This window comes from Psammomys obesus, unplaced genomic scaffold (assembly GCF_907164565.1).
Source record: "Psammomys obesus unplaced genomic scaffold, mPsaObe1.curated_primary_1811, whole genome shotgun sequence".
Classification (NCBI taxonomy): Eukaryota; Metazoa; Chordata; class Mammalia; order Rodentia; family Muridae; genus Psammomys; species Psammomys obesus.
The window spans coordinates 10447617-10472038 of record NW_026596057.1 but is presented as its reverse complement, the minus strand read 5'-3'; the positions used below and the strand labels follow the sequence as shown (position 1 = coordinate 10472038).

General features: G+C 44.4%; 1 protein-coding gene across 1 annotated transcript in view; it reads left to right on the top strand.

Moving 5' to 3' along the window:
- Tnr (tenascin R) overlaps positions 1-24422 on the top strand; it is a 343283-nt gene that overhangs the window by 7366 nt on the left and 311495 nt on the right. The window lies entirely within an intron of this gene.

Below are 24422 nucleotides of genomic sequence, written 5' to 3'. Positions count from 1 at the left end.
ATTTCTCATCAAACTCTTCACCTTCTTCACCCTCCTGAAGCTGCAGATGCTGTCATAGTATCTATAAAGAGTTCCCATGAGAATTAAGGACCTAGTCCCAGTGCCTAGGACAGAGCTGACATGGAATATATCCCTTAAGAACCATGGTGTCACTTGCTGTTTAATGTGACCTGCAGACTGGGAGCAGGTCCTAGGTACTTGGCATCTTAACAAGTGAACAATTATCTGGGCTGACCTGGATTTTATATCTTTCTCAAGTGCTAATGGGCTGGGCTGCCCTTGTTTTATATCACCTTGACTTTAGGAGTATGTGTTGGGCTGTTTTTTTTTCCCCCTAGTCTTTCAGCACCAAAAAAAACCTGACAGGCTGATATTTAAAAATATCTAAAATATGCCTTTTGACAATTAATTATGAGGAAATTGTACCAGACCCAAATTAATTTGAACCTTAAGGAGACACTTGGAGTTTGAGCCCCATTCTACTGGAGGTACCAAACCTTTGGCTTTCTTCCTTGCTCTTTTCCTCTCCCTCCAGGTTCTTCTACCATCCTGAGTTTTATTTATGAAACATTTCCCTTCCTTTATAATTATGTTTTCCATAAGAAGAACATCTAACAGCCACCTCCTGGCTGGGCTCGAGTAATTGTTTGAATTTTTTGACGGTGTGCAATTTCAAAGCCTTGGGTTTGTATAGATTACCTTGAATTTATCTCCTCGAGTGCATCAGGAGAGAAGCGGCTGCTTCCCTGATGGAGTAATGTAAACCACATAGCTGCTGAGTGCCAGCCATGGGGTGGATGGACTATTTATCTAAACGGATTTCTGTAGAACACACACTTTAATAAGCTAGGGTTTGCCTGCCTGTCCTGTGTAAGTGCCTCATGATGTCCCCTGTGGATTTGTCAATGCCAAGGTCAACAGCGGTGACTGGCCAAGGGACAGGTGGGGAGGGAGTCAGCTGGCAGCATCGTCCCCTGTCTACCTCCTCTGACTGCTGGCCAGCTGTGAGCTGGGGTGAAGGTGCAAGCAGGCTGAATAGCTGGCAGCACCAGGGCCAGAGAATTATGTTTGTCCTGTGCTGGTAGAGGTGGGTGTCCAGCTGGGCAGAGGATCAGGGTCCTGAATAGCAAATGAGGGCCTTGCAAATGACTGTGTGTTGAAAAGGGTAGAGGCTAGTGCCATGAATAAAGGGGATTTTTCCTCACAATGACCCAGGTTGTGCCACAGAGAGATGGAACTTATAAAGCCAGCCATCAAGCCTCCCGCTCAAAGCCATATATATTTATAGAGATATAAATGAAGTTTAATGCTGGTGAAACTCACTATAAAAGCAAAAGACTTCATCTGTATCTACTTCAGGTGCAGATCAGCACAAGGCCTTTTTGCCTGCTTCCAGCTGAGGGGGCACATCTCAACACTCTTTCGAGACCCAGCTGCTGGGGCTCTGGAGCCACCAGCAGGGCAGGGGAGACAGAGGTCCCTTGAGCATCTTCAGATGGGCACCCAACAAAGATACGCTCCCCTTATCAGGCGGGGCTGTTTTAAAAACAGCAACAAAGAGCATGGAAAAGGCAGACGCATTGCCAAAATCAAGCAGCTTCAAACAGTCAGAAGTCTGGCTTTCAGTAAAACAATTTGAGAAAGGTTTGCTTTTCATCCACTTTGGAAGCTGCCAGTTTCTGCTCCTCATAGCTCCAGATGGGACACAACTGCAAAGCCCAGCTGACCAGACCCTGTGCTCTGTGAACGTCTGCCGGCCCTGCTTCTTCTGCCATGTGTGTTGGGCATGTGGCAACCTTGTGAAACCTGGCCTAACAGAAGTTGCATCCTGGCTCTGCCATCTATTCTCTGAGTTGCCTGGGGTGGGGAATCACCCCACCTTTTGGAGTTTCCATTCCCTCTCCCTTGGAACGTGGCAAATGGTTGCTGCCTCTCCCAACTGTTGGCTGTGTTGAAGAAGATGCCAATTTCCACATGGAGGCTTCTAACAGCCTGTAGGTAGTGAGGGCCTTCAGTCCATGGAGTTCTCACCTAGTGGGAATGTCTACAGCAGAGAAGGTGCATTTTAAGGGTGAGGGTTAAGGGTTCAGACATTTTTGACATATTTTCTCCCTCCAGGCTGGAGAGGCTCCATGTGGTCCTAACCGGGCTTTCAGAGCAAAAACCTCTGGCCAGACAGTGGTTCAAACTGTCTTTGCTTTCCTTTTTAAGGTTTATTTATTTTTTAAAGCATATGTATGAGTGTTCACATGAGTGCAGGTGCCCAGGGTAGCCAGAGGAAGGTGTCAGATCTCCTGAGGTTGGAGTTATAGCCACATGAAATTGGATGCTAGGAACTGAACCCAGGTCATCATTATTATTACTACTATTATTATTAAATTTTTATGTTTTGGTTATTTTGGGACAGGGTTTCTCTGTGTAGCCCTGGCTGTCCTGGAACTTGCATTGTAGACCAGGCTGGACTTCACCTCAGAGATCCACCTGTCTCTGCCTCCTGAGCACTGGGACTAAAGGCGTGTGCCACCACTGCCCTGGGCTAGAACCCAGGTCTTCTACAAGAGCATTACGTTCTCTTCTCCAGCCCCATCCAGCCACCTTCTGACTGAGGCTGCTCTTGGGTGCTTTAGAAGACCCTGGGCTGACACCTGAAGCAGCAGCTTCACTGGCCAAATAAAAGAGTGCTTATCTTCATGGGGCAGAGGCAGGAAGAAGGGGCACCCTCATCTTGAAGACCTGTTGGTGTCCTTTTAACTGACTCATTGGAAAGATTAGAAGCTTCCTGGAGTCCCATGTCCCTGAGAAGGTGTGTCTTTGTGTGGCTGGAGATGTTTTTCTGAACTTGACTATGAAGAAGGCATGGATTTCTTCTTGGGTCACTCTCCATCTGAGGGAAAGGCAGGGATTCTGGAAGAAGGACCAGGAGCTGTTGACCTGGAGCCTGATAGAAACTGAGTAGGGGCCGGGGTAGAAAACACCATCAGTTCATCACTTGTTAAAAATGGTCTGAGGCATAGTGCCTGAGTGATTAAAATGCAAAGTAAGAGTGTGCTGTCCCCCTACCTCCAATCCCCCTCATCCCCTTTTTTAATTTATATTTTATCAGCTTAATGTTGTGAGAATGGAAGTCAGTGGCACTACTTAGGGACCAGCAAGGATGGAAATCTAATCCTGGATAGATTACAATGGCTTCCCTTAGAGTTATCAGGCCTTGTTGGGATCTCCAGCATCAACCTCCTTTGTGGCTAGAGGCTCAGAAGTCAGTGGGCAGGTGACTTCTGTATGCATGTTACTTTCGCATCACCTCTGCAAATTCCTAGCAGGGTCCTGTGTGCCTCTGTTGACCACATTAGACAGAGGGGCCATAGAAGCCCACATCCTCAAACTCTGAAATTTGGGTATCTTGGGACTCTGTAATTATTGAGACAGTAAGACTCGGCTCATGTGTCTTGAACCATGTTGCCCCCTTCTCTCTTAGTGCGTAGGGTCAGAAGTTGCTAAAAGGGATTTCTTATCAAGGTAAAAGCCTTTCTCATGTTTGAAGTTTCATATCTCACTCCGGAGTCAGGCTCAGCTGTCAGCCTATGTAGGCCCAGCCAGTGACAAAATAGGATGCAGCCAGGCATATTTGTGGTAGATGTTCAGGGTGTCCTGGGTTCATAAATCACCAGCTGGCTCCACAGATGTCTTTTTGCCTAGTGTTTAGGAGCACAGTCATTGCTAGCAAGAACTCCCACCAGACAATGGCTCCAATACTTCTTGTATGAACACTAACTAGTCTTTAAATTTCCTTTTAGTGCAGTGCTAATTGTTCTTCCCATTTTATAGGAGGAAAAACTAAAGCACAGATTTTCCTGAAGGTCACACAAACAGAAGCACCTGTATCTGAATCCAGGCAGTTATCTCTTATTGACTATGCTGTCTCAGCTTCACTTAGGGACATTCTAGCTTCCCCATTCTTGAGTGATACAGGAAGCTGAAGAATCAGTCCTTGCAAAAGGATGGTTGAAAGGAAGATGACAGCATCTGTGCTTTCTCTTTGGGGCTCTGAGCAGTCGTCTCTACCCCTGTCTTTTGGAGTATTTTTTTTTTTAACAAAGCACCACCTAACTCCATGGAGACGAGGAAAGAATCCATGACTGAAGCAGGCGAGTTGTCTTAGGTGCCTTTTCTCTCCTTCAGGCAACCTCACAAGAATGCCAGTTCTTATCTAGTGACAAAAGCCCCTCTCACATTGTGGCTTAGCCACCCAGGGGATCATTGGGGCCTCTTTTGTAACTAGTCCTTTGTGTGTAAGATGCTTCTTTGAACTCTGAACTGACATTGTGCAAGAGGAGATTCTCACAGGGTAGTCCCAAATGATCCATCCAGCCTTGGATGGGTGTGGGGATGGGAGGATGACAGACACCAGCCACTTTGCTCAATTTGTTCCTTTTGAGATTATTAAGTGAATACTGGTGGTATCCAGGACCCCCAGAAGGCTGCGGGGGGAGACAGGTAGTGCTGTAATGGGGTATGACATTGGCAGCTCAGTCATGTCCCTACCCTGCAGCTAGGAGTGGAGGCAACAGCAGGCAGTGGGGGAAAAGAGGGAGATAGGTTGTTTCATGCTTCCTAGCCACCTACCATGTGTCAGACATGGTGGATATGGAGCCAAGAAGCAGACTCATTCCAAACCAGACATGCTTGAGGACAGAGCTGGACTGAAGCTGGTGTTTAGTCCTTGTATAAGGTGCTGAGTGGAAACTTTTGGATTTATCACTCGGCAAGGTAAGACTGGTGAACAGAATCATCACAGGGTTGGAACAGCTACTCACACGCAGTGGGGTACAGACTTAGGGTAAAGATAACCATGCATTTTAGAGGCTGTGAACTTGAGCATAGTTCTTGCCTCTGCCTACTTGCGCCCCTTTAGTACACTCACTTAACCTCTCTGGGCCTCCAGTTCCTGGTTTCAGGCATGGAATGTTGAGGTGGTGATGATTTTGAAGCAGCTGAATAAGGAAAAATTTATTATCCCCAGTGTTACCGTTCTACTGTGCTTCTTTTCATAGTCCTATTAAAATTTCACATTTGAGCCTCAGCAGATGGCTCAGTGAATTAGAACATTTGCTGTATAAGTGTGGGGACCCGAGTTCCTATCCCCAGCACATGCAGAGAAAAAAAGGCATGGCTGCACTTATCTGTAACCCTAGGATTGTTGGGGTGGGGTGCTGAGACAAGAGGATGATTGGGGCTTCCTGGCAATCAGTTTAGCTCCAGGCTTAGTGAGAGACCTTGCCTCAAGGGAATAAGGTGGGAGGTGATGGAACGGGAGCCTCTTCTGGTTTCCATGCAAGTGCACAAGTACACTTGCATAGACACACAGACACACACATGAACATGCACACTTACATACACACAAGCACTTGCAAAGTTCAACAGTGTGTGCATTTAATTACTTCCACTTCTATAGAGTTGCAGTGAACGGTCCAACGTGGTTCAGGTAATACGTTACAGAATCAAGATTACAGCCATCTGACCTTGTACCTTTCTGTTTAATTATGTATAGGCCTCTTTCTTGTGCTGGAATTGAGTTGTCCAGGAGAATTACAATGGTCAAAAGACCCACAGTTTGTGTCTAGCAGACAAAACTGACTCTCTTCAGCACTGTAGCAGCTCCATGCATGATGGACAGGGCCTGGGGCATCACTAGAGGCTTTGCCACCCTTTGAAATTATTATTATTACCAGCATTTCCCAAGGTAGCCCCTTGACAGATTAGTGCTAAATTTCTACCATGAGGACATCTCCTGTAGGCTCTCTCAAGCCCTTGACCCACTGCAGCACCTCCACAAGAACCAAGTCTCCCTCCTTTGTGTCAGACCCAAGGCCAGGAAGCCGGAAGCCTCAGGTGTCACCCCACAGAGGCCACCTCCCAGAACAGCTCTCCATACACTTTACAATTTTATTTTTCTTTAGCTCATTTATCACTAGCCAGCATAGCACATCTCTCTCTGATTTCCTTCTTATTGTCTGTTTCCTCCCTGTAGAATGCACACTGTAAGACCCAGGCTTTATTTGCCTTAAAGTGGCATTCCCTGTCTTGAACGGCTCATGAGCAGTAGAATCTGGCTGAATGAGTGAATGAGTGAGTGAGTCTTCATCTAGGATCCTCTGTTCCAGAAAACAATTACCAAAGGCTGGCTCTGAGCCAGGGAACTAGATTGAGTTGGCTCTTTGTCTTTGGGGAGCACCTTGACCTGGATAAGGTAGAGAGAAAGGTGCATATATAAGTAACTTCCTCACTGCATGAAGGGCTAAAGGAGGAAGATCTAAGGAGGGGGTAGGGAGAACGACTCCCTTTCCTTAGAGTATTCCCAAGCTCCCATAAAGGTGGTGGCATGTGGACTGCCCATGTTAAGGATTTGCAACATTGTGGGGATGACTACCAAGGTGCTGCAGCTTGAGCAGCCATACTGGGTCATGGTCAGGGTGGTAGTGAGGATGATGGGAGATTATGTTGTTTAAGGAGACTAGAATTCAGCCTTACTCTCACAGTGTGTATGAGGGAAAATTGCCAACAGCTTGGAGAACTTTAGCTGTGAAATCTGAAACTATGTTGTTCATGCAGGCTTTTCACCTCTTTCATAAGAGAACAAAAGACACATCTTAACCAAATTATACCCACAATTGAGGTGTTCTTGTATATTAACCTCATCTTTTCTGTACTCTCTCTAGTCCAGAGACTGGGGACTTGGGGTGGGTGGGAGGTCACTGCAAAGCCTCCAGGCATCTCCCTTTGCTGGAAGGCTCTTCAGGCTTAAATCACAGGAGGCCAGTTTTCAGACTTCCATGCTGATTTCTCTAGTGCCCTCAGAAAATCACAACACTGTGATTGGTATCATATAGGTTAAAGACAAGACTGTTTAGTGAGCATGAGGGAGGGGAGAAAGGGGGAGAAGGGAGCTGTCATGGAAGAAGCCTTGAATGCCCATTCTGTTTCCTTTAACTGTGGGTTATTGCAGAAAATTGTCCATTCTGTTTACTCAACCCCTTCTCTTCTGGAAAGTTGATAAGGCTGGAGGCTCCCATGCCAGTGGCCCCACTCTAAGAAAATATTTCACTATTGATCTGAGTGTCAGTAACTCAAATGGTGGTGTTTACCCTGAGGTTGAACACCTAATAAAAATTTAAATTATTATTTAAAAAATACACACAGGGAGGCACAAACACCATCAAGGAGAAACCTCTTAAGCAGAGTGCAAAGCCAGGCATGCCCACAACACAAGAGCCTAGGGTAGGGACCTGGAGGGCTAGGATTGTGACTTCCTCCGTGATGGGCCTCACTGTCTGTGTGTACCTTTGAGTGTATCTCCTCCCATTGTGGACTTCTCTGCCAGGCTCCATAGCTCTGATCTAGACCCTAGGTTCCCTTCTCAATAATACCGAACTTGGGTCAATAGCATATATTTCTTTCCAACCCTTCCTGCTATAAATAGGAGGAAACATTGGCATTGCAAATGAACCACCCACCCAAAGCTCATGGACAGACCCTAGCACAGAATAGGTGCTCAGAAAATGTCCCTTTTTATCCCTGTAAACCTGTGACACAAGATCCCATACTCAGGTCCTTCCTCAAAAGTCCTACCCTGTAGCCTATTAAAAACTGCTTGCAGCCAGACCCTGTCTTACTTGAAAGGCCCTGAGCACTAAATCACGCCTATACATAAATGATTGATAAGGAATTAATAGGTTAGGTGGCAACACTTATGGAAAGCAGCAGGCAAGAAAAGAAAGAAGCTTTAATAGCAAATGTCAAAAACCAGATATAGGCCTCTGAGGGGACATTTTCTGCCACAAAGTCCCTTAAATCATGCCCATTAGGAAACCATCTCTTAGATTCCCCCAAAGGACAGATGATACACAAGGTCATGGAAGCAGAAAGTGGGGTCAGCATAGGATTGCATATCATGGCCCCATGGCCCTTATCCTTTACATTGACTGTGATGCTCACTGCCCTTCTCTGCAGTGCTGAATCCAGCCTCTCATGCTGGCTATTTACCTTTTTTTCCTTCTAGCTTTAGTTCTATAGCCCCTGGCATGGTCTGTCTCCATCACCCATTGCTCTCCAGTGATTCACTTTATCAGGCTTAGATTCTACTATTGATCATGATCACAGATCAATAACTTACAAAACCTTTCTGGACTTTTCCCTTGCTCTTACCTTGCAAAACTCCTGCCTGGTTAAACCCAATTGCTGGCTGTCCATCTACTCTCATGCTTATCTCCAAACATGTACACATCATGAAGACAAACAGTGTCTGGCTCCTTGATACCACAGCAAAGACTGTAACTCCCAAATGTGCACCACAAACTCCCTGGAAATCTCTCCATGCTGCTCTCATGAGTTAACTTTCACTCTCATAATTTTATATCTCCTTTTTGCAAGGACAGCCTACCCATTCTTTTAAATCTCTTCCACCTTGCACTTCATAGGTAGGCCCCTCTCATGTCTTCCTTCCAGACTCTTCCTTATGCCCAGCCTCTTGGTCCACCCTCTTCATTTAGGGGTGTCATGGCCCTGCTTTTTCATGAACTAGCATCTGTAGTCACCACCTTTCCTCTCCCTCATCACTTTTTCTTCCTAAGAAGGACATGGATATACCCTGATAATCTCCTTCTCTGAGAAAGTGAAATCTGTGTTGATTCTGCTTCTTGTCTCTGCTATATCTCATAATTTCCATTTACAGCCAAACTTAATTGAAAATGTAGCTCCTGGTCCCAGTTCTACTCCATGTTCTTTTCACTCCTTAAGGTGTCTATAGCTACTTTCCAGAGATACACCACATATCATCAAAGTTTCCAGGACCTTCATGCTTCCAGATCCCACAGCCCTCCCCCCAACATTGTGTGTGTGTACCCCTCCCATTGTGTGTGTGATGTATGTATAGTATGTATGTATGGTGAGTGGTGTGTGTGTGTGTGTGTGTGTGTGTGTGTGTGTGTGTGTGTGTTTGACCAAATCTTTGAATTATAGAACAGTTATCACTATAAACCACTGTCTTTCCATGAATTTGTTCTGGGTTCTCTCAGAGAACTGTCTTCAGTTCTCTCAGACTGTCTTCAGTCTCTAAAAAGTTGAATCTCTGTATGATGGTTAATGTTAACTCTCAATCCCCTGAGCATGCTGTAAGAAGTTATCTAGATTAGGTCTTTTGATGTGGAAAGACTCACTTGATTGTGGACAGCACCATCCCATGAGTTGGGCCCTAGACTGAATATAAAGGAGAAAGTGAGATAAACACAGTGTTCATTTCTTTGTCCTTCCTATCTGTGCTTGAAGTATGATGAGCTGTCTTAAGCTCTTGCTGGCATGAGTTTCCCACAAGTCCCTTTGTAGTATGTTTTCTCCATTCACTTCCTCCTTTTTATTTATTCTAGGATGCCAGCCCATGGGTTTGTGCTGCCCACTTTTAGGGTGGGCTTTCTGTCCTTAGTTAAACCTCTCTGGAAATCAATATACCCAAAGCTATGTTTCCTTGGTGATTCCAATTCTAGCCAAGTTGATGATGAAGATTCTAGAGTCAACAGATATATTAGTATCCTGTTCAGTTCTCTCATTTTGTAGACAAAGAGGAGATCGATGCCAGGGAAGGGTCATTTCACAGCAGATCAAGACTCTTGATTGCCTTCCTTGCTTATTTGCTGGATGCTGTTCCTGGGCTGGGATACAAGATGACAGACTCACACTAGAGCAATCACAGAGGACTGGATGCCAGCACACAGGCTTTGAAGCTTCTGGGAGAGACTTCTGAGCACTAACAGGTCTCCTGAGAAGCTAGACTTATTGCCACCTCAAATTTTTGTCTGGAGAAGCTTCTCATGTCAATCACCTGGATGTGATTTTTTTTTCTAAACCTGAACAGGGCTTGACTATACTTAAGAGCCTTCTGTCATTCTTTGATTTATTTTCTCCTCTGCAAGAAGAAAAGATATGAGACTTATGACTAATTCCACCTCTTACATGGCCAGAGGAAAATGTCCAGCAGCCTTTTATAGACCCTGCTGTTTTCAGGGGGTGATTTGAATCAATTTTTAATTATCAAATGTTTATTGAAATGCCTTCTTTAATTATATATGTGTAGCTTTGTGTTTGTGTGCATACAAACAGATGCATACACATGCATTTCTTTCAAACATAAAGAACAGAAGAAAAGAGGTTCAAAGAGAATCTAGACTGTCAATTTGCTACTGCTCTCTGAATGGTTCACCAGAGTTACAAAGCCATTGCCTTAGAAGAGTCATCAGCCTGAGAGTTTACACAAGGTACATCTACTCTCAGCAATATGCACTGACTCTTTTTGGTCACCTGAAATTAGATGGAGATATTCAGACTGAATTTCCTTTTATATTAGGATTTAGGCATAGTCTGTGGAGAATCTGTCCAATCAAATATTTAACCTGAAAAAAAATTTAATCATTGTATTACTTCCTGTAATGGTTTGAATGAAAATGTCCCCCATGGGCTCAGATATTTGAATTCTTGGTCTCTAGTCAGTGATGTTGTTTGGAGAGGTTTAGCAGGTTTGTTGGAGTAAGTATATCACTGAGGGGGGCCATGGCAGAAGAAGCTCTGAGGTTAAAGAGCCTCAGCTACTCCTACTCCTAGTTTACCTTCTCCCTGCTTTGTATATATGGTTAAGAATATGAGTGCCCAGCTTCCTGCTCTGTCAGTCATGCCAGCTGCTTGCTGCTGTGTTTCTCCCACCATGATGGACTCTTATCCCTCTGGAACCATAAGCCCAAATAAACCCTTTCTTCTGTAAGTTGCTTGGTCATGGTGTTTTATCACAGCAAAAGAAAAGAAACTCATACATAATTTTCTTGTTGCTATAACAAAATACCCAACAAAAGCAACTTTCCAATGGGTTTATTTTGGCTGGCAGTTCAAGAGTATGGCCTATCACGATGGGAAGGCATGGTGGTAGGAGCATCAGGCAGCTCCCGCTACAAAGTTAGGAAGCAGAGGGAGACACCTATTGGTGCTCTGCTTGATCTCTCCTTTTGGTTAGTCCAGGATTCCACCTCGTGGGGTGGCCCACATTTAGGATGGGTCTTCCCGCCTCAATTAGCGCAGCCTAGGAAATCCCTCAGAGATTCTCCCAAGAATTTGGATCCTAAATTATTTTAGGTCTTATAAAGTTGACAATTAGTATTAACCATCAGCATTAGCAACAACTTGGACATCACTCTGACCCTGGAGAACCCTCCAATTATAAAGCCACAGCTACTCTTAATTCTTTGGCTTCCTGTAAGCCTATACTATATACATACATACATACATACATACATACATACATACATACATACATACATATACATATAGTAAAGACTAGTTGGTAGGTGTTCTTTTGGTCTTTTATTCTTGTTTGGGAAACCTTTGAGATGTTCTTGATGATGAGTGTTTTAGCATACTCAAATAGCACTAATAGCTTTATGTGTTTTTCTTTGATCATGCTTATTATCATTTAAATAATCCATTTTCTGCTTCATTTATTTGCTTATTTCATGAAGGAAGTGTTGGAATCCTCGGGGTGGCTCTGAAACACTATGAGTTCCTTGTCCTCATTGTGTGTGCTTAAAAAACGTATTTTCCTCTTCAGCTTTCTCCCATGACTCTATTTTACTTCCATGACATATCCTTGAGTACAAAAGCCTAAGTCAGACTATGATTCCTTAGGTGAGAAGAATCTAGGTCCCAGGCACTGTCCTAGGTTCTGAATTTTCTACAGAGACAAAAAGTCTTTCAGGTCACAAAACAAATGTTACCCGGAAGCTAGGCACTCATCTCTTGCCAAGGTTTCTTTATTTTGCCTTTTCAGTTCCTCTCACATCTGTGCATTTCCTTCCATCTCTAACTCACTGGCATGTTAATCAAACTGGCTTTATTCTTCTCCATTATTATGAATTACATTTAATGTTTCTGCTATATTTATGTGTCATATGTTACTATATAAAAATATGAGGTTATAAAGAAAAGCTTACAAGGTTCTATGAATGTAGGTAGCGCTATATATGAATGTATGTAGCGCAGGCACCTGGCTAGGTATGGGGAATCTTTTTTTTCTTTCTCCTTCTCTTCTGTCTCCTCTTTCCCCAGCTTCCCTTTCCTCTTCTTTCAAAGTTTGGTCCTTTTTTTTTCCTGGAATGATTAGTTTTCACTATTATTATCTATGAAGAAACAGATGCCATTGGACTTTTGTGGGCTGTGGTAATAGATATTGTAAAATGCTTATTTGGAGTACAAACTGTAAGGTGCTGGAAATCATATTTTTCTAGATCCCTAATGTTCCATTTTAGATGTGCTTTAAGTGTCACAGTGGACACTTGAGGCTAAGAGAAGCTAAGTTTTGATGGATTTGCAATGCTGTTGATAAAGCCGCTTGTGTAGCTAGAAGACACTGGCTGGGTGTTCTAATCTGGAAGCTGTGGAGTCAAGGTGACAGCAGATTTGATAACTAATGGAGGCTTGCTTTTGGTTTGATGCATATCATCATCTCATGTGTCCTCATGTGGTGGACAGAGGGGGTCATGTTCTTTTATTCTTGTCCATTCCCTATACTTTTAGTAAAGACCACATCAATATGGTCATCTGAGCCTGGGCTTGACAATTTCTGGCTTAAACCATTAAAGGACTTCCCATTGACCTTACAACAAACCAAAATCCATAAAGAGGTCTGGCTAGCCTCTCAAGCTTTACTCCCTCCCAACTCTGGGCTACAACAGTATTAGGCTCATTGTCCTGCAAGCTCCCTGGCTATGTTCCTTCCTGTGGTCTTCCCCTCCCATACCCCCTCTCCATTCCTTCCCTTTCTTCCTAACTCATCTGCATGCATGAGTCTTAGCTTGATACCTCTTTTCCAGGAAGCCATCCCTGGATCCCCAGACCAACCCAGTTTCCTGTGCTACATATGTTCATAAATTTTGCTTTGTAGCCTCAAAGTTTTACTTGTAATGTGATGCATAATTAGCATAAACATTAAATCAATAATAATAAATCAGGCTCCCTGTAATTATAATCAGGTCAAGCAGTATGATACCAATATGAATCCATGACATCCCTGGGTACCTCTTTTGGCCTTAAGCCCCTCCCTCCCTACAGACAACAGTCTTCCTGATGTACCGATATGAATTTTCTCACTTTTGAGGATTTAGTATTTGTCATCTTAGAAATATGTATAATATATATATACTTATATATATATTATATATATAAAATGTCAATTTATCAACTTTTATCAGAATACCAAATTTCACATACATGTCAAACTTATGTATTCTAACAGTTTAGAAACATATATAACAATCATAACTACAAAAGACTCCTTATGTGATATACACCCATTGATAGAACAGGGCTCACCTTTGTATCCCGGGGTCCTGCCTAACCCTGGAGCATACTAAATCTACAATAGCTATTTGGAGAGTAGATAATAGAAATGACATCCGTGTTCATTCTAGATAGTCTGAGCTATAATGAGGGTCCTACTGTGAGCCTCTTTTCAGAAGGAAGCTGCAAACAGAGAGTTGAGGTAACTGTTGCACAGGAGAAATGTGTTCAAAATCACCTGCCACTTTCTTCCCAACAACTTTAAATAAAAAGGTGACTGAGAAAGCTGTGCGGTGAAGTGATTATGTCTGTCTACCTATTTGTGCATCTGTCTATTTATGTATCTAACCACTCATTTATTTATCTATCTAGCCAGCCAACCGTGTAATATTATACAAACACATAGCTACTGAAGCAGACTAGAAAAATAGAGCACATAAAAGAACAAGGCAGGGAAATGGTAACTGTCTCATAAGCAGGTATAAGTATTGGCCTCCATTCGTGACCTACAGGAATAAACCCTGCCCCTGTCAGCAACTCAGACAAGGAGATGGTGAGAAAATAAACTGTGTCTCGGGAATTTGATTCATGGGGGAGAAAAAAAAAACGGTGGCAAGATCATGGAAACACATGAATTATTCACAATTCAAACCAGGCAAGGGAAGGAGGAGGAGGAGGGGAATGACCAGGAAATGAACAAGAAAATGAAGCTCTCCGGGGCCAGGAGGGGGCCAAGGTGGCAGAGAGTGACCTCACAGGGGACTAAACCAAGACTGGCAGAGACAGAAGGCCAGCTGGCCATGTGAATAGGTCAGCTGAGAATACCTGGTGGAGAGACTGGTTTGTGTCTCAAATGAGGAATATCCCTAAGTCAGAAAGCTGGTTACAGCTGGAGTAAGCCGCTGGACAGTTCATGATTGAGTTTAAAAATAAATCCTGGTGCCAAGCTCACTGCTGCCCTGTGATTGCAAAAGAGGAAAAACACATCTGCTGGGCTGGTGATCTGGTGGGGGACTGTGGGCACATGGGATTGATGTAGTCTGGCGTGGCCTGGAGAGGAAGGGCAGTAGGAGATCACTCTTTCTGATGTGGTGAACTTTGCCCCAGTTGCATTAGGGTGTGTGAAGAGTGAGTGTGAGGGAAGCAAGGCAGGATGTTCCACATCCTCTCTCCACATTAGTGAGAGACTTGGGTTGTGCTAAAATGAGGACAAAGTACTGAGGGGAGGAGTCAGAACTGAAGACCGAGAGCTGCTCAGCTCAGGGGCCAATGGAGACAGCCAAGGAGCTTTCTAGAACAGGGTTATGGGCTGATGCCCTTCAAGGGGGTCAGCTGGGAGATAGTTGGGTAGAGTGTGTGCATGGATGTCCAGTTTAAAATGCGTGGAGCAAACAGCAATACACTTTTGAGGTCCTCGAACTGTTTCTTCACTGTTTACTGTGCCCCAGTCTTGACATCTAAAAGAGGGAGAGGGAGAGAGCAGGGAGAGAGACAAAGCAAGTTATTTCAAATGCTAAGATAAATGTGGAAACTCTGGAATCGGGTACTAAGCTAGAGGAAGCCTGGACATACTTCTCTGAGGATGTGGCATTTGTTTCACATTTGAAACAAGAGTTTCATTAGTTAGCCCCACCTGGCCTTGAGTTCATAACATCCTTCTGCCAGCCTCTTGAGTGCTGGGGTCATAGGCTTGAGCTGCTATACCTGGCCTAGGAGGTGTGTTCGTTGAACTGTGAAGGTAAACAGCCATATGCTGAGAAGGCACAAAGGACAGAGGTCAGCATGATGCAGGACATGAGAAAAATATAAATCAGCAAGGATTCCAAATCTATGTTTGCCCATGTCCAGCCTTAATCTGTGGAATGGGAAGGCTGGGTGAGGTGATGGTTAAGACCTGTTCATTGTGACATAGAGTCTCAGCAAGTCTCAACCTTCTGGAAGAACGGCTGTATTTGAGCTAGATCTTCAAGTGAGATTTCCAAGTACCAGGGAAGTCCCTGAGACCAGTAGCTAGGCTATGCAGTCTTCTTGTGCTATCCTCATTGTGTGGAGAGTGAGTGGGCTCTGATCTCTACTCATTACGCTCCTACTGTGTACAAGAGCGTGAATAAGTCTTACCTACTAGGCTGACCTGCTGACCTCAGCAAATCCCAGCTAACTCCATGAACCCCAGTCGTCACATTTAGGTTCTTTTTTTTTTAACTATATAAATTTGTGGGACACGCAGTTCAGTAAATCAGGCAAAGACATGAGTGAGAACGTGGTAGAAATAGTTTGAATCTCCCTCTATGGCAGAAATGTGCTGCCTGAAGGGATAGTTCTGGAAAGCAGCAAGGAACTCACTTGTCAGGTGAGACACTAGGGCTATAGAACAGTGGTGGGATGGAGAAGATACAGGAAGGAAACACACTTGGCTGCTGCAGGTTCTGCAAGAAGCTGGATCAGAGCTGGGAGAGAGCCATTGAAAGACAATTAGGAAAAAAAAAACAATCGGGAAATTGTAGATGTAGAGATGAATTTGGTCCAGCTCCAAAGGGTCTTCCTAACTAGGGATGCTCGTTTTATCCATCCTGTAGTTATCCCTAGACATGAGGCAGGAAAACAAGCCAGAATAACAGCAAAGCAAATGCATGCCCTTTGCATGCTGCTTTATCTAGATCTGTACTAAATGTTTCACGTTCATCAACACACTGCATTCTCATATCGCTTACCTTGTGGTGGTGGGAAACTAGGGGAGATGAAGAAACTCCTGCATCCTCACAGCTGGTGGGGCACCTGTGAGCCTCATCCTCAAACTTTGTGATTGAGACTCAAGTCACTAGAGGATGCTACCCAAGGCGGCGGCCTCCCTGCCTTGTTTATCTTCCGAAGGACATGCTTTGTGGAGCAGGTGCTGAGGTCTCTGCTAAGTAATAGCTTGGGCTTCTTAGACCAATCACAGTTGTCACTTTTGGTGACAACCCTGCATACAGTCAGGAGGTGAGCCCAGATGGGCACGGCCAATCCCTCTGGGGCTTGGTGGACTAGAGAGGAGGAGGACTGTGTCTCCTCTATAACCTCTTCTTTGGATTAGGGTTTTTTTTTTTCTCAGCCGAGCCCCCACAATGGAAGCCAGAGAAAAGAGGGACGTGGGGAGGGAGAATAATGAAGGAGAGGAATGAGGAGGGGGCAGACTGGGAAATGAAGAATGAAGGAGAGGAATGAGGAGGGGGCCCTTCAAGGCCTTTATTAATTGGGCATGCCACATACAAGGAGAGAGGGGAAGCAAATGTCTCCGCTTATAGAGTTCAAAGGAGCATTTATCTTGTCCAGCCTGTAAACTGGAGTTGGAAAGAAGATCATAGACTGTGTTACTGGTGTGACCATCCATCCTAAAGAAGCATTGAACAGAGCCAAGAGACCTGAGCTCTAGATGTCTCCCTCTTGGTTGTGAACCTGTATACCCTCAGACAAATAATGTAATATCCCCTAGCTTGTTTAGATACAGTGGCCATGAGAGAGCTCTCTCAGACGCTTCCTACTTTCACAGTATCCTGGGTTTGACCCTCAGACTACCAGAGTCTCAACTCATCAGTTTATTTAAGGATTTAATATGAGTTTTAATAGGTTTGTAAGTAGAGCATGAGAGTCCTTATGACTTCGTCATGCTCCTCAATAAATCCAACATTTAGCCTGCCCTATTTTGAAGCTCTGGCCAAGAGACATATTGTGGCTTCTGTCTGTTCATTTCTTGACTATGGCATTGGCCACCTCACGTCCTAATCCAGGTTTCCAGGTCCTCTGAAGTCCCTGTCTTCATCCTCTAGTTTTATGGAGATGGGCTCCTAGCATTCCTCATGGCCTGAGTGCTGGGAGCCACTTTAAAGAACTCTTAATTTAGTTACTTTTGTGATATTATTTGTCTGTAAACATTGACAAGTATTTAAATTAGAACAAAGGCAGAGGCAGGCAGTCTGAACCAAGCTAGGCTAGGGGGCCTGGCGAGAGGGGGTAGCAGTCTGGGAGCTGCTTGGTGGGTACCCTTTGCTCTACATGACTGTTTGACCCATAATGCTGGGTTTCTGGAGCTCTGGCTTTCCTGCTGCAGGCTTACACCCCTCTTTTGCAAAATGTGTTTTATTGACTTTGCTATTGTCACAGAAGGGACAAGTTGCAACCAGATGATGGTGGGAATGGATGGCACACACAGAGAGGAATGCTTTGACTTACAGACAGATGCAAGCCATGATCTCTCTTGGCTTAGGCCTTTACATAGACCTTTACATAGGGCTTTACAAAGACCATAATTTAAATGCATTGTTAGGAACCAGTGATGGAGCTGTTTAGGGAAGCAACTGTCTATGTACCTCACTACTTTAGGAGATACAAGGTCTATGACCCTTGATGTCATTCTTTAGCACACTCAATTTCCTAAAATGTGTTCATTTCCAGAGGAGAAAAAAATTATGATTAGAAAAACCCAAGTATATTTACTCCTTTCTCCAACACCCAGTAATTACTTAATTACTGTCCAAGCCCCTGTTAAGCAACACAGCAGACTATAATAATAATTATTACTATTTTTATGAAAGAGATAGCAATCATGATTCCCATTCTACAGAACAGGAAATTGATATTTTTAAATAACCCACTCAGTATCTCATAGCCAAGGTTTTATTCATGATATGTCAGGATGGAAGCACAGGTCCTCTAACTCAAAGTTTGGTGCTCCAAGAAATAGCTTAATATTTCAAGGAGGTAATGTTTAGATAGAGTTGGTGTGACAAGACCAAAGACCATGGAACAAAGAAGAACAGAACGTGTACCATGAGATATGTATGAGTAAGGGCTATCAGAATTCTGGGGATCCAGAGATTGTTCACAGACAGTGATATTTGGAGTCAGCACAGCAAAGTAGGGAGGATTGTTAGTGGTGGAGAGAAGAGTAGGTTTTCCTAGGCAGGGGAAGGAGGGGGAGGACAGAAGTGGTTACACACAATAAACACTCAAACCTCAGCTTGAATCAATGGTCCTTGGGCTGACAATGTGGCAATACCTGAGCTACCTTTGAAATGATGAGAGCTTATGGGCTCTTCATGCAGCTATTCTGGTTTGGCTGGTTCTGCACATTGGTCTTGTCACTCACACTTTAGAAAAAGCCTCCTAAGTGGTTATGTTGGATAGCCTGAGACCTATTGGCAGAGGGGGTGGGAGGATAGAGGGATGATGGTCCCACAGTAGCTATCACAGCAGGATCTTGATGAATGTGGTGTTACCAGAGAAGAGAGGCCTGGCTTACCATTCTTTGAAAGGCAGCATCTTCTGAACTATCCATGAGATGTTTGAGCTGTGATGGCTAAGAGCACTATCTACAAGAATAGCTTATCATTATGGTACCACCCTGCCTAAGTTCCCAGCAAGTTATCTGAGTCAAAAGCTCAGGCATAAGGTTGGTAAGGGAGATTGTGAACACTCTTCTCTACAGATGTGGCAGTTGAGGTGACAGGATTCACACTCAGAGACAGAGGCGGAAGAGAGGGTGAAGGATCCACACAATAGTGCCTATGTTTAGGAGGCAGAGGGACAATGAGAAGCTTAGAAGCTATTCATAATGGAGAATCTCTTCATTTGCATGAGCCAAGGCCAATGTCTGGAGGGGCGGGTTATGGGCAACAGAGTCATTTTTCATAGGCCTGGCTGCCAGCAACTGGAACATTGATCAGCTGAGTCAATAGCTCCGTGCTCAGACAAGTAGCTCTGGCTGAGATGTGTGCTGAAAAGTGGGGCAGATACAGCGTAGTTCTCCCTAACCAGGAACAGCTAGCTCAGGCTTCTAGCAGAAAAATGAAGCTGGTTTTACCACTCTCTTGAAAGAGGAATGAATCTTGAAGACACATAGGTTATGGAGCTACCCATCAAAACGATGTCCTTTATTTTGAACCAGCCCCAAGATGAATCTCAGCCTGCTGGAGAAAAATTCCGCCAACGTTATTTGAAGGGGACCCTATCATACCATTAACATTGTAGCTTAACGTCATGTCATTGGACCAATTTAGCTTGAATAGAACCCTGAAGATTTCCCAGGGACCCATTCTTTGAAGGTTCTAAGAGCTGAGGAGGACAGTAATGAAGAGAAGCTGAACTTTAGCAGTACTGGGGGTTGGAAATAGGACCCAGCGTCTAAGCAGACAGTTGGGTTTTACCTTACAGGACAGAAGAAGTGATGTTCCAGTGTCAGTGACTTATCTTCAGCCCCTTAGTTTACTTGCCTTTGGGAGACACTGCAGAAAAGGAGAGAAAAAAATAGTCATGCCATGGAAAAAGTACACTTCAGTAACCAATGAGTCCTCTCACACCCAAGATGGAAAGACCTTCGAGAAACCTTTCTGGGTGGCATGAATATTGACTGGCCATGGAATTGGAGTGGAGCATGGTTTCTACCTCCTATGAGCCCTAGTTAAGCAAAGGATAGAAGCCTTTTAAAGCTTCTTATGCTTTAAAAGGGGTGGGGCTTGTATTAAATGCAGAGTCCAGTTTAATGTTTGTGTCACGTTTGCATTTCCACAGGATGCTGAAAATGCCCAGTCTTCAGACTAGGCTTTGTGCCCCAAGGTACCTGTATCAAGAGCTAGGGAGAGAGAGCTAAAGAAATAGCTTTGTGCTCATCCAAGGCCCCCACCAGTTCTGTCCTGAGAGCTTTCGGGGACTACTTCCTTCACCTTCTGACCAGGGAAAGGAGACCAGGAAGGGGGAAACAGGAAGGTGTGCAGGTGGTTGCAGAAGCTTCCCCTCCCTTCCCCGCAGCCTGAGCCAGAGTCGCTCTCATCATCTTGCACATCGCCCAGTGCCTAGCTGTCTCTGATTATTGGGTCCCGAGGCTCTTGGCTCAGGCAGAGTAATTACAGTTGAGGCCCTGATGAATTGGGGGCCAGTAATTAAAGCGCCTATTGATTTTCTACTTAGGAGTTCCCTGTAGCTGGAAACAAAAGTGGGGAGGGGAGCAAAAGAAACCATCTGAGGCAGGTATTTCAAAACGGGGGGGGGGGAATGGTTCAGTATGCATTCGCTGGGTCTGGCAGCTGCTGGGGGTGGGCTTGGGGGGGGGTGACCATTTATCATTGGCCTATCTTTCTGGAATCTAAGAATTGATCTGCTAGTCAATATGCTTCTGGGGCATGGTGCCAGCTGGAATAGGGGGAAGGAGGTCTGTCTTCTGCAGAGAGTTCACCCTTAGAGCTCCAAACCATGAATCTGTCTTGTTTTGCTGCTTCATTTAGCTTATTTTAATTGTGTATTGAAGCAATTGCCTCGTTTACATCGCCTGCCTTCATCAGGGCCACATGGGCTTTTCCTGCACTAGAAATGTAGCTTCTGGGGTCAGACACCCCAGGAGCTGTGGGCATGCTGAGAAGGAGAATGTTGAGGGAGGACCTGGGATGGAGTGGGGGGCACCGGGAAGCAGAGCCTGACAGAGGGCAGAGGCTCTAAAAGGCTGGTCAGCACTGTAGGCAGAAGGCATCTTTAGTGAAGAAAGCGTAGAACAGAGAAAATGCTTTATATGTGGAGAGAGACTAGAACAGGGACAGGGACATAACAGAGCAGGGGGAACATGAGGGAAAGAAATGAGTGAAGCATGAAGACGGTTTGTGGGGAAAAAAAGCACATTTGAGTTTTAAAGATCGCTTAAGTTATTTTGGTGCATTTAACTCTTAATTCATCTTCCTTTCACTGAGCTAATGGGAAGTGTGAAAGAAAAACTGATGAGAAGAGGGCCTAACAGGCAATTTTATTTTCGTCAGCTTCTGAGCGCTCTCTCTTCCTTAGCTCACGCTGGGTCACTTGATGGGAGATGAATTCTTTTGTTTCTGACAGAAGTGCAGGCATTCTGTTCTTCCCCTCAGCCTTTTCCTTAGCCTGCCTGTTTTCAGGGCTGCAGCTGGTTTGGCTGCCTAATGATGAGGAAGTTAGATTAGGATCTGGGTTTGATAATGCCTGAAGCTGGGCAAAAGGAAGCGTTTTAGTGTAATGCATGTTGAAACACAATTACCCATTATCCCAGTCAGGGCGGACAATGGGGGTGGCGGGGAGAAGCGAGTGGCGGAGCAGTAAGTGGGCTGTTACTTGTTATAAGCTGGAATAAAAAGAAATTCCATAGAAATCCTGATTGGATTTATTCAGCATATTCAACCCAAGTGCACAATGTGCTTTGCATTAGAGAAAAAAAAAAAAAAAGTCTGTGTGTACACACAGTAAGTGGTGCAAAAGAGTGCTGAAGCAAGAGTGTGGTTTATTGTGTTAAGTAGCTTGCTGTGCATAGATGGCTGCCAGGGCCTTGCACACTGGAGACTAAGGCCCTGTCCTCACAAGAGCTAGAGGGACAAGAAGACACAAACGGGGCTTATATGACTCGAGTCTTAAGGGCATGTTTGCCTGCAAGCATAGTCAGGTTCCCAAACATCATAAAACAGGTCTTTCTCCATCTACCCCAACTTCTTGCTTGGCGTCTTCTCTCCAGTTTCCCATTTCATAGCATCCTGCTGGCTCCATTTATGCCCAGCTTCTCTCCATTTTCCTGTGTTTCCTATATTGGTTACTAGTACCGTCCGTAAGTCAGTTCCCTAACTGGAAACCCACAAACAGCAGCCCTTCCAAGCTCCTCAATTCCATGGTTCCCAAGCCTTGTACTGCTTGATGACTCTTGCATTGTTTCATCTTCCTGATTCTGCTGCACAGCCTGAGCTCACCACACAGTGTCTCTTGCTCAAGACTCTTGATGCCCCCCCCCCCCCCAGCCTCCTGTTCTGGCTGGCTTCGTGCAGTTTATCCACAGCAAACATTTGACAACGGCATTCTTAAATTTTAGTGGCTCCCCACTGCTGCAGGATCAGGTTCTTTCCAGCTGTGTAAACTTGGTTGTTTTCTTCACCTAAGAGTGCTCCCCTGAGACGGCAGGGGCTGCCTCACGGGGTGGCAGGGAGCAGTGTCTGGCATATAGGAGTGTCAAAAGCAGGTGAGGGTGCTGATGGCAAGAAGCAGAGGAGTTGCTACTTTGCTATTATCACAGAGGCAAGTCTTTTTTATTTGGACTGGAATTTACATCTCTAGCTCCCACTTTTCTCTTAAACTCCAGATTCACACACATCTCTGTCACAGAGCATTTTCTCCTGCATGGTGAATAGTCATCATAAATTCAATAAGCTCAGAACTGACCTCTTTATATTCTAGCTCCCAAACATGTCCGCTCAGTTTTTTCCAACAGAATGAATAAAGATCCCTTTTTATATGGAGCCTCTAACACTCTGACTGCTCTTATTCACCTACGAATTCCTCATCAGATTTACCTATAAATCCTGCCTTTTAGCTCTCTGGCACCTGCTGCTCCCACCCGCTATCACCAGCCTTTGTCCCATCCCTGGTATCTACTCTTTCCTCTTCAGGAGTTATTGTCTTCGCATCAGCCACAGAAGTGGGGTCATTCCTGTACTCCAAACCTTCCCACCCTGCCATTACTACTCTGCTTTCATGTCTGCCACTATTTTCTCTGTCACTCTGTGTGCTATAGACATACTGTCTATTTTGTTGCTTGGTCAGGTTTAACTAGCTCCTGGCTGGGACTCATGCCCTGGCTGTGCACAGAACTGAAATACTCTGCAAAACTAGGCCCATATATCATTCCTCACTTCAGTCAAGTTACTGATGAAATAATGCTTTGTTTTTTTGTTTTGTTTTGTTTTGTTTTTTGAGACAGGGTTTCTCTGTGTAGCCTTGGCTGTCCTGGACTTGCTTTGTAGACCAGGCTGGCCTCAAACTCACAGAATCCACTTACCTCTGCCTCCCTGAGTGCTGGGATTACAGGTGTGCACAACTGTTACCAACACAATAATGCCTTTTTGGTCTCATAGTCCCTTCCTTATCCACAGTGTCATGTCCACAGTTTCCACAATTTCAGTTACCCACAGTCAATTGTGGTTCAAAAAGACTATCTAGACAAATTTCATCCTAAGTAGTACAATCCAATCTTGCACCATTCCATTCTTCCCTATCATGTGACCCATACCTTTGTCTACTGTATCCACAATGTATATGCTACTTACCTACCAGTCACTTGGTAGCTACCTTGATTATCAGATCATCCATCATAGAATCACAGTGCTCAGATACCCCTTACTTTACTTACCAATGGCAGCAAGACACAAAAAGTAGAGGTGCTGGTAGTTTATGACAGTGTACTCTTGTAATCGACTATCTCACTATTAGTTATTACTCTGCTTATTTTATGAATTAAATGTCATTGTAACAAGTCTGCATAAAAGAAAAATAGGGGTTTGTTATTCTCTGCAGTTTCAGGCATCCACTGAAGGTCTTGAAACATGTACCTCACAAATAAGAGGAAATAACAGTCTTTATCTCAGCGTTTGTAAAATAGACTTTATATCGAATTGCAATCCCCAGCCTACCTTGGCACACAGCCTTGCCCATGTGTTTTCTCTGTGGCACCTGCTCATGCTGATAGAGCATATGATCGATGCATATGTCCTGACTTTAGTTTCATGATCACATTGGTCTTGTTCCTTTGTCCATTGGCTTTTCCATTGTCTAGAATGGTACTGAGGATGTGGTAGATGGCAGCACTCCTGCCACATGAGTCTTCTGCCATTCATACTACCTATCAGCCATGCATTCTACCACCAAAGCTCTCTTGGTGTGCACTGGGACATTTGTTTCAACATCTTAGGTTTAAAGGGGACGGTAAGTTGTATTTCTCCTCTAGGATTGGCTCACTATGCCAGACTAGTGTGTATGTGTGTATGTGTGTGTGTGTGTCATTGACCACCAATAACTTGAACAATTAAAGATACAAGTAGAATTTCCTTCCATAAAGTTCCTCCAAAGTGGAGCAAGGCTTTATTTGTCTAGAATGGATGGTTGTCAGCTGACATGCTGGTTAATATATGTAGTGTGGCTCATTTGGCATCTCCCTCAGTCAGTGATGTAACACTTGCCACACTAACAGCGTGGAGCTGTTCTGAGGATCACATGAGTTAACATTCTTGCAGATCAGTGTTTAACACACG